This window comes from Schistocerca serialis, chromosome 9 (assembly GCF_023864345.2).
Source record: "Schistocerca serialis cubense isolate TAMUIC-IGC-003099 chromosome 9, iqSchSeri2.2, whole genome shotgun sequence".
Taxonomy (NCBI): Eukaryota; Metazoa; Arthropoda; class Insecta; order Orthoptera; family Acrididae; genus Schistocerca; species Schistocerca serialis.
Window position 1 is genome coordinate 446,872,757 of NC_064646.1, and position 11,791 is coordinate 446,884,547.

General features: G+C 40.2%; 1 pseudogene; it reads right to left on the reverse strand.

Moving 5' to 3' along the window:
* Positions 1–10,655: 10,655 nt before the first annotated feature.
* On the reverse strand, positions 10,656–10,772 carry LOC126420293 (5S ribosomal RNA; annotated as a pseudogene).
* Positions 10,773–11,791: the final 1,019 nt, after the last annotated feature.

An 11,791-nucleotide genomic window follows, 5' to 3' on the forward strand; every position in this document is an offset into this window, starting at 1 on the left:
CCATGGTGCCCTCGCAAACCCAGATGTGCCTTGTGTTTTCAACCGAATCCCATTCACGCCAATGTCTCGTGAACATGGTACTCTCTATGCTCTGACACAAGTAGTTGTAGCTCTTCATGTCTTCTTTTATTTTAATGTATATGTTTCTCAATAAGGCATGCATGTTAAAACTTTGTTGTACGCCAATGGTTTCCCCACAATTCATCCAAGTAAGACACGCCCTGACGACGACAAGTTGCGGTATCGGATGTGCCACGTCCGCTTTCTACACAATTGCTTCCACGTCTCAAGACGTCTTAAACTGTCCTAATGGAGGTCGATAGAAAAATTTCTCTGCCTTGTTTGTTTTGCTGTACATGTGTACTATGTAAGATGTGAGGTCTCGCTGTTACTTAATTGTTTAATACTGATGTGAGAATTTTGAACCCCAGGCAATGTTTATGCGAGAATTTTGAATGCCAGACAAAATCATAACATGAAGCTTTTGTGCTTCTCATTAAAGAACGTGATTTCATTTTTTGCAAAATGTTGTGATTATTTTCATCACTGAATAGATACTTCGTATTAATGACAAGTATAGGTGCAGGTGATAGTATGAGGCCATCACACTTTCCTCCCAACAATAAACCTTCCCACTCCCACACATCCCCCCTCCCTTCCCCAACCTCCATCCATCAACCTACATTCCTTGTTAACTGTGATACTTGGTGCAATCTGAATATACTTCTGTTTTACGTAAATCCCTTTGGTGAATGGATTTAGCAAAAAAGCTTACCACTGCTAGAGAATGGTAAGACACCAATCACTGGAGTGTTCCATGCGTCCCAAAACATTTACAAAGGCTGGAGACTGCTCTCGGACACGTCCACTTCTCTCAGGACATTATTTCACCGTAGCACTTGTTTAAATGAAAAATTTTGGGTCTCACAAATAGAGAACAACTAATAAACATGAAGATAAGGCATCTCACAGCTGATATGACTGAAAACCTTGCAACTCATTCAGAAATCGAAAAATGGTAAAGCAACGGTCTTGATGATATGAAAGACAAAATGCATTGCTTGCATAAGTTTTCCCACTCTGCTTGGCACCTAGATGACACACTTACCGCTACAGCGTGTCACTCGTGTCCTCTTCAACCTTTTACTTTAGTAGCTCAGTGTCACGGCCACAAGCGTCAGTTCGGCTCCACTGCTTTATAGTATGATACCTCACAAACTGATGCACAGACGGCGACAATATAGACGAGAAGCTGGTGTTGCAACGTGTGGATAATATCCTGGTGCAGCTAATCTGGGCAGTCAAAGTGCCACAGCTGTTAACAGTACGTACTGAAAGGTTTCAGCTGAAGTTTCGCTTGAAATAATTAATTGTTGTATAATATTCTTCTCAATTACTCGTTTATTGCCTTATTTTTAGTTCAGTTAAAATGGTAGAAGCTTTGCTTGTTCTTCGTACCCAGTATGCGCATTTATCTTATCCGCTGATTTAATCGTCAGAACAAAAGCAGATCAAGTCAGAATACTTGATACAGGAAACTGATAGCGAAAGTCTGACTCTACAACCAATACAGATAATTTATCGCTGTGACAACATATCAGTTCCTGTTGGAGCACTTCATCAAATGTCGAAATGTGTGTGAATTCCTAAGGGACCAAACTGCTGAGATCATTGTTCCCCAGTCTTAGACATTACTTAAGCTACTTTAAACTAAGAACACACACACACCCATGCCCGAGGGAGGACTCCAATAACCGGCGGGAGCGGCCGCGCAGTCCGTGACATGCCGCCTCAAACCGTAGGGCCACTCCGCGCAGCCACTTACCCCAACTACTGAATGTTATGTACACACTACAGCAACCAGAAAACAATGAATGAACAGCCGTGAGGGACGTAGAATGGTTTACTGAATTGGCTGAAAATGGTGACCAACGCTTTATGAGTCTCGGAATCTCCTGCGTTTAGCCAGATGTGGTGAGAGGAAAGACTTCCTCTTAGGTTCTGGGAGACAACACTTCGTTCCAGGTCCGTGGTGCCATTGTCACGGATGATGAAATACGATCAGATTTTTAACACCACTGTCATACTTGGCCCAAGACTGTGCCAAATGTGGTTGAGATGCGTACTCCCTTCGTCTTCAGGCCACGAGTGGCCTACCGGGGCCATCCGACCGCCGTCTCAACCTCAGAGGAGGATGCGGATACGAAGGGGCGTGGGTCAGCATACCGTTCTCCCGGCCGTTATGATGGTATGCTTGACCGAAGCCGCTACTATTCGGTCTAGTAGCTCCTCAGTTGGCATCACGAGGCAGAGTGCATCCCGAAAAATAGCAACAGCGCATGGCGGGCTGGATGGTCACCAATCCAAGTGCAGACCACGCCCGACAGCGCTTAACTTCGGTGATCTCACGGGCACCTGTGTATCCACTGCAGCAAGGCCGTTGCCACGTGGTAGAGATGTGTAGTACTGGAAAACGATATTTTCTGGTGACCGCAAATTCCATTGATTATAGTTAGATTTTAGTGTACTAAATTCATTCACACACAGAGAAAATTCAACTAAGTGAGCTCTTAGGCAAGGGAAATAGTAGGTGCATTTCTTTTCTAAATCTGGTCCTTCACGCATGCCACCTATTGTTTGTTAGATTTCGTGCGCGAATACTGTCACCTGTTGACTGTCAAAAAGAGATTTTAGTTACCCCACAGTAAACATTTTGAGTTACTATTTAGTATGTGACCAAAAAAAATTCAGTGTGGAGTAAATTAAATTCTGATGTGATGCAGTTCATTAATCATTTATAATAATGTTCTCTAAAAAATGGAAACACTATTCCAATCACATTGAAGATACTTCAGTGTTTTCTGCTTCGATTTTCATTGTTGTCGTCAGCAGTCCACGAATTATATTATTTTTTTTTCTTAACGGAGTAATACATGTATTTTACATGAGATCTTTGTGTATCTCGTAATTGATTCATATGTTGGGAAAATTCGCAAAACATTTGTCTGTAATGACGTTTCGAGAAGCGGAAGGGTGAAAGTACCGGATTTTTCAAAACAAAGAATCCGTTACTTGGCGTACTCGCATTTTCAAACGACTCTTATTTAAAGACAAAGAGTTCACGATTCGAGAATTTGTTAGTGTGCATTTCAGTTAGATATATGCATTCAAGCAAAAAAAAAAAAATGGTGATGGTGAAGTGGAGCTGCCGGAATTACAATTTGCAACCCAGAACGTCGCTCACTGAGCCACACGCATCATTACGACTCACAAGCGGACACTGTTATATATAATAATGGCTGATATTTTCGAAGTCACTTTTTTTCCTCCCTGTGACAAAAAATCTATCGACGTGGTATGTTACGCAGGATATTCAAATAAAAAGTTTCGAGATTTTATGGAGGCTTTAATACGCATAAAAGGTCGGAAACAAATTTACTATAAACATTCATCGTAATTTTCATATGATGCATTCTGTGTTGTGGCACACCATTATACTTCTGTAACTAGTTTCTGTGTCTGTGACTGGATTACAGCTCCGAATGGAAGCCTACTACTCAAGACGGGACAGGGCAGGTATGGTCTTCTGCTACGGGAATGCAGACGGAAGCAGCATAAGGACACGTAATCCCTATGTTGCAAACTAACGACGACGCCATATACCAACTGCAAAGATGTTTAGCATCCAGTTTTAGCGCCTTTCGGAAACGGGGTCCTTTGTACTAAGAGCACAGGATCATGGCTGACCTAAAAAAGCTTCCCCAATTGATATGGAACAATGTTTATTAGAACATCTGTACGACAACACTTCAACGAATGCAGTGGAAGGTATTCACAAGTGAGTTGTCTGGAGAGCCCTGCATGAACAGTAGCTCTGACCCTGACGTATGGAGCGAGTCCAGGCTCTGCTGCCAAACGAGCGACATGCCGGGTAGGAGTTCTGAAAGTCGTTTCTCCAAACGAGTGCTCATGATCATTAGTTAACAGGGCAAGTGTTGTTTGCTTATCAGGTGAGCTTCTGGAGAGACGGTATTCTAATTTTCCGTTATATACATATACTAGCTGAAAGTAACTTGGACACACATCGAGAGAGACAACACCGGCACACTTTTAGTATCCGTATTTCAACAAGTGCCAAATGGGACAAGTCACATTCTACAGAACAATTTGCTGTTGCTAAATACAGTCAATTCCATCAGATCCCATTACCTGTGTTACTGTAGAATTTGTCGTTATATGAAAGACTGAAATCGAACTATGTCCATGATGGGGCAGCGGCCTACTTTCAACTTTGAGTGAGGCTGCACATAGCCCGAGTCTTTTAGGAGTGATGCATTGGTCTGCAATAGCCAACAACTTGATCAACCCATTCTCCTGAACTTGACTCTGTGGATAGGCTTTAGGGCTAAGTAAAGACCTTGGTGTATGCAGTCCTCAGAATGATGTGTGTACAGTATGACAATGTGTGTTTACTGCCTGTGACATAATCCCAGAACAACTAATGGTGTGCCAAACAATGGGTTATTCCATGAGACCTATGGTGGATGACAGTGCTACAATGGCTGCCAGTAGCGTTGGGCACATGCTGTGATGACTAGTGCATGACCATTGTAACAATTGACAGTAGAAGTACTAAACCATATATCCGAAGAAAGGCATTACGAGCACTGTTTATAGGAAGTTTTGCCTTCCCTTGTTACTTACTACATGCTCTCTGTAAATACAGAAATCTTTCTAACATACAGAGTGTGGATTGAAATCGTTTGAAAAGACGATTATTTCAGCGAGTGGAGATTTATTTATAGGAAATACTCCAGAAGCAACCAACTACAAATGTGAAAAACGTGTGGTAACAAATTCACTCGGAGATGGTGTGTAATGCATTCAGATACATGAAGTTTCAGGTCACCCACTTCCTTCTGATTGGACTTTTCAGAAAACATCTAGGAGGCAAAAACTTTACACCAAGGCAAATATTAAGTTTATATACACTCTTCATCACAAAAAATCAAACTTCAGATTTCAAACACTAGTGAAGGAATCCTCCGCCCAACTAACCTATGCAGCAGATAGCTTCGTAAAGGGTTGGAGTTTTATACGCTGTTTTGGTCATTGTCGTTCTATATAGTTTTCTACCCATGTGGTCTACAAAAAAAGCATGGAATTACATCACATGCATTGACCCATAGACTCACAGTTGCCATTTTATATAGTTTTCTACCCATGTGGTCTACATAAAAAGTGTTGAATTACATTACAAGCATTGACCCACAGACTCACAGTAAGGGAGAAAATCTAAATGGACGGAGGTTGCCGCTCACCATACATAAAAAAAAAACACTGGAGTGGGGAGGGGTTAGGAAGGAGGGGCAGACAGCCATGCAGAAAGGACTCTCTGAGCAGTGGTCTGTTTTAATTTCAGTGCTTCCTTCTCTCCCTGTCCTCTTTTTCAGAACAGTGATTATGATAAGGTGGGGCAGTATTAACATTATGTGTCGTCTTACTTCATTCATGTAATGCAATCAAATATTGTCGACTGACAGCAACACTAGATTCTAGTGCTGTATAAAATTTTTCATTACACAATAGAAAGAAGAGGGAACACAGAACGTAATCAGACACTAATGTACAAATGTGAATGGACATGATATTATTTAAACGAATATTTCAGAAAGTATTTCATGAAATAGTGTGTTAGATTTTCTGGGTGTGGTGAAAGTAGACAACTCCTAATTATCCATCCATATCAAGCCTATTAAGTACATTCAAAATGACCAAGTCATCTTATTTTATTTTCAGTTTAACAATATATAGAAATGTGCCTACCAGTCAAATGTAGGAAACAAAAGCCTGTAAGTGGAATAGAATGTGATACTTCTATTTGTTATTTGTTAACAATACACATCAGTAACTGTACAATTAAGTTTTAAATTAAAGAGCACAAATAAAAAGCACATACAGATTAGCTGGATGCAGAAACTGAAAGTAGCATCCATTATACATATGTGTCAGTTAACAGCGTATTTAAATGCCCAAAAGCATGCTCGTAGCACGAAATCAAAGACTGCTGAAAAAGTATCAGGAAAAAAGATGGTGTTAACACTTAATCCTCATAACTAAACTATGTACAGAAATCTTATACAAGTGCTGAAATTATCTGTTGTCATCAAAACTAAGCGTAAACCAGTGATATGGACTATGGATTTTTGTTAAAGAACCCTTATGTGCACTGAATGATGGAGATAGAAAAAATAAATGTTTCTATCCTGGCCAGAAAACTGAATGGAAAGCATAGAGAACATTTAGCTAGTAGAGAAGCCTCTTGCAGATGAAGCACATTAAACACCGCAGTTGCAAAACACTGTATAAAATACTATTACTTGTTTACATTAACGATAGCACAGAATGTACCACATAAGTTAATACAAGTGTGTTCACATTTTAATTACTGCTAAATATAGAGAAACACACAATATTTGTACCTGTGATAGTACACAAATTGACAACAATTAGCAAAGCTACTTATAGGAATGGAAAAACATGAACTTCTGGATAACAATGAAACATAAACTTGAAAACTCAACACAAATTAGACATTCGTAAACTGAGTCCCAAATATAAAATTTTTTGCTGTGTATCTTGATGTAATTGTTCAGTCTAGAAAAAGTATCAAAACTACACGCAAAGGAAAACATTTTCAGACGGAACCTCGGTCTTCTCCATACTGCTGTTTTCTTCAGCTGCGCGTCCGGCAATCCTGATTTAGGTTTTCCGTGATTTCCCTACATCACTTCAGGCAAATGCTGGGATGGCTCCTTCGCAAGGGCACGGCCGGTTTCCTTCCCCATCCTTCCTTAATCCGAGCTTGTGCTCCGTCTCTAATGACCTCGTTGTCGACAGGACGTTAAACACTAATCTCCTCCTCCTCCTCCTCCTCTTCTTCAGCTGCCTCTGCTGAGGTGTTACTACACTCATTTTCTTCTGTGGGATGATGATGGCATAGTTAGGGTTTCTTCCTTTTAGGCTTTGTAGCTACTCGAAAAAAATTACTGGTGTGGCCTTGGACTTGTGTTTCATCGAGACATTGACACTCACTTTCTCCACCTGGTCATCAGTGAAATCATTCTACAATAAAGAAGGGAAAGAAAACATTTGTATAATGATATCATAAATACATGTATAGGCACGACTAAACTGAAGAGAGAAAGAAAGAGCAAGACAAAATCTGAAAAGACAGTAAAGATAAACTGATGAATGGCTTGTCAAATCATATGGTATCACTAACTGCATGTCACTCAATGAGGTGTTTGCAGCTCAGAAGAGTCTGTCCACATTCGATACATCGCCCTATTTTTATTCCGTGTTTAATAAGGTGTGCTATAAAATATTGCACACAATCAAATATACATGCCAAATTTCACGTCTCACAGTAACATATATAACACAATTCGTGTTATAAGCTGCTGGAAAACAAAAATCAATTACTTCACATAGATAAGAATACCTCGTCCGTTTCATAAGGCTGCTCAGTGACTTCTAGCACCTCTGTTCACAGAAATTCTCCACTGCTTCCCTCTTTCCTCATTCTGCAAATATACTAGCACACAAACTCCACCTTCTCCCAAGTAGAAGATGAGGAAGCGGCGCAAAATGGCGGCAGAATGAACAACAAATCGTCAAATGCATATGGCACAAGTGAATATCGCGGTTGCCTAAAAACTGTACCGAATTCACCACAAAACTCATTCTCGTTTGTACTCGTGTTGAAGCTCACAGATCTAACACCTGTGCAAAAAGGTGTCTGAATTAAGTTCAAACATATATGCAGAGAACAACAACGTTTGTAACTCTGATTGTTTCCGTTAGTCTCCAAAACAATAATCAAATCTCGGAAAGCGATATGATGCGAGAGAGAGAGAGAGAGAGATACCGGTGGCAGAAAATGGCGTCGCAGCTGATCACCCAATCACGTGCGATTTCGCCTAAGGCCACTCCCTCCCTGCATACAGGCTCTCTAACCACGCCTGTTGAAATTCAGATGTCTTACATAATTGCGTTATACGCACTTCTCGTTCAGTAGTTCTTATGAGCTTGCGTGGTTCTGGGATTCATACCATTACAGCGATGTGCTACAAGCTCAGCTGTAACCTGAGGCATAACAGCGATTCTCTCAACAGTAATTGTCATTTAAGTATCTCCATGGGCATATTTCTTCACCAGCTTCAGTATTAACAAACGCAAACAAAGAGCTTGTGAAGATAACAGCTCACACTAGCAATGCACACTGGGCAGAATGTTTCTGACTGACTAGGAAAGTTCACTACACAAAGTCAGTGCACCGGAATAGAGCAGCTAGGTGATACAGTTGTAAGTGCGGAGTCACACCATTGACATATTACTAGCAGCCCTCAAATGTAACTGCCTTAGTGGATCGTAACTCCCAGGTCTTTGCTGCGTAGAGAGTGTAAACAGGAAGTTTATTTTGTTATGATAACTAATTTATCGAAGGTTATATTTGAACAAGGATTCAGATTGTTACGATCTTCAACTGCCTTATGAGTGATGCTATGGTTGTCATTTTATTACATCAGCCATTAGAAGTTGTATAGCATTTAGTATTAAATGTGTTGTTTATGGGAAAAATGTTGATTGAAATCTTTATAAAAAAACATAAAGCATGGCTCATTTACACACGCTGATTACGATCTTAAGCCCTTAACATATAAGTACTTTCCTGCCATCTGTACAGTTTTTATGGCAGGTACACAGTGTTTTGTATGCAAGGATATTCTTAAACCACATGTGCAATGATACAGGCTGTAAACAGAGATAGAAACCCCGAATAACTAAAACTCAATTCATATCATTTTAACTACTGACTCATTCCTGATAAGAAACAGGTTATTGACAGAGATCGAGAAGTCAGCTGCCTGTAGAGACATTTGAAAAATGCACCCAGTGAAATTTGTACCCAATATGTCTGTCAACTACTTGCTCAGTGTGTCACAACCAACTTGCTACACGAGTCCTACTCCACCCCCAACTTGCGTCCTCAGTGGGGTGCTTTGTGGACCTGTTCGAGACGCGTAGACGCCGCCGTGAAAATGAGCCTCAGCGTAAACAAAATTCTCTTTTATGATGTTTATCTATGTGCTGTACCACCCCTCCTGAAACTGTACTCAGGTACAGTGTTGTTCTCTAAGCTCATTGCGCTGTACCATCCGCATGTATGTGCGAAGCTCATGATGGACAGTTTGTGTGTGTGTGTGTGTGTGTGTGTGTGTGTGTGTGTGTGTGTGTGTGTGCATGCTCCACCTGTTCAGTATATATTAATGACTGTGATTTGTCATGTTGGTTTGTTCTGCTCTAAAATTTCTAGACTTCAATTTATTGGTACAAACTGGGATCCAAATGACAAACACTTTGAAATGGGTGTGATGACTTTCGGAGATACCTATGTGGTAAATTTCTCTACTTCATCTCTGTCAGGACTGAGAAACCATGTCTGCTAAATACAGGTGACAATGTGATGTCAGCAGGAATATTAGGTATAAAGAGCAAGAAAGTGTCTAAAGAACCATGATCGAACAATATAAGTTATAACTGTATGACATTAAAAAGTGCTGTTTTTAAGAAGCAGGTGTCTGGGACATCGAAGTAGTTGCCAGTTCTTACAATTCTTTTCCCTGTATCTTATGTTTATTTTCTTAGAATTTCAAGGATCTACCCACTTCCTCATGGGAAATCTACTTTCCTCGCAGTGGCTGTGTCGCAGACTCTTCCTGCTCCTGTAGTAACTTGATATAGAGATCCGTCCACTACAAAGAATCCTATTTTAATGGTCTAATTTGTATCTAGGGAAATTGATTGTAACGAGTTTGATTCTTCTTAAATGTTGCGGTTCATAAGTACATTTCAAAAATCGTTATGGGATGTATATGGTGCAAAAAAACATCGGTTGTAATCCTTTGTAGGCTAGTGGTTGATATATTGATCACCTTTAATAAGTGTCAAACAGCGAACTTGTTATATTGTAAGCTGGCCCTTAACAACACATTAGGTGTTCCTAAATGGATTACTTGAGTCTTTCTTTATATGAGGTTGATAGAACGTTCTTATTGAGATGGTAGCCGGCTAGGAGAACACGGTCCACGTGAAATGTGTCTTTGCCGCCATTTTGTGCGCGCGATGTATATTCATTCATGTAAGGATTTGTTGATCAGAAAATTAGTTAAAAATAATGTAGAAAATTTATTGGGTTAATAGTTGGGTTTTGCATTATATATATGTTTATACATCCTAAATACAAAACTCAAGTAATAACAGAAAGAAATCCGAGAGCATGGAAGTGAAATTGGAGGATAGCGTTAACTTTCAGGTTTATGTAGGCATTTCTCACTTAAGGAAGGAGGGCTCCGAGGAGAGAAAGTTGTCGCTGTAAAAAAATCTCCTCCCGAATGGGCCATGAAGGCCTAGCGGTACCGACCGGCCGCTGTGTCATCCTCAGTCCATAGGCGTCACTGGGTGCAGATATGGAGGGGCATGTGGTCAGCACACCGCTCTTCCGGCCGTATGTCAGTTTCCGAGACCGGAGCAGCTGCTTCTCAATCTAGTAGCTCCTAAGTTTGCCTCAAAAGGGCTGAGTGCACCTCGCTTGCCAACAGCGATCGGCAGACTGGATGGACACCCATCCAATTCTAGCCCAGCCCGACAGCGCTTAACTTCGGTGATCTGACGGGAACCAGTGTTACCACTGCGGTAAGGTCGTTGGCTTCCTGTAAAAACCATTCCAGTTTTTGGGTATTGCATATTTTTTACAGACAATTACGAATCTACCATTTCTTTCAAAATTATTAATTAGAGAAGCATTTGGCTGTGGAAAAATGCTCCAAAATAGTAGATATTTTCCTAAAATGTTACCGAAGGCAGACAAGCAGATGAGATAAGGACAGGATGGCTGTACTATGGAAACTGATATTTCCATATCAAAATGGAGAGACAGAGGTACAAAATCAAGTTTGATGGCAAGTATAATTGAAATCCAATGCCACACCTAAAATTAGGAAGTATCTTGGCCAATGGAATAACTGGAGATGTTACTACCAAGAAGAAAGATGGAACACAGACAACCCCAAGTGCAAAGTTTATGGAAAAAATGTCCGAAACCTTTAACCACAGATAGTGACGAATGAAGGGGTACATTTTTCATGCGAGGTTATGAGCAAAGCGTGCGCTCACTGTAGTACAAAACAGCCTTCTTTTCTTCACCCATTTCATTCTAAAGAAAATGTGTGGCCCTGCAATTTGTAATATTTCATTGTGCTTAGATCTGTTATCTTGTTTGAAGATTGTAATGTGTTCCATTTTTGAAATTGAGCAAATTAATTAATTTATTGTATCGTCATTGCATTCGAAATGACATGTTTCTTTGTTCGTGTTTTTGTGACATAAGAAAGTGGTCTTTCAAATGGCCACCATCCACAGTAGTCGAAACCCCACGTAAGATGGACAGTGGTCTGTAATTCAGGCACCTATTTTTTACTCTCAGTCCCAAGGAAAATAAAACATAAAACACTTCTAAGATTATTAAATTCGTACATTAGTAATAAGGAATGTAATAAACGTATTATTTTTCAAAGTTTGACAAAAACTTTCTCCTATAAATGTTAAATTGCTCGTTAGTGAATTACAGAAGAGAAGTACCACACAATATCACGGTTCATAAATAGCCCTGACAGTTGTTTGGGACCAATATTACACGCTTCTGATTCCAGTGCACTGTTGCATTAGT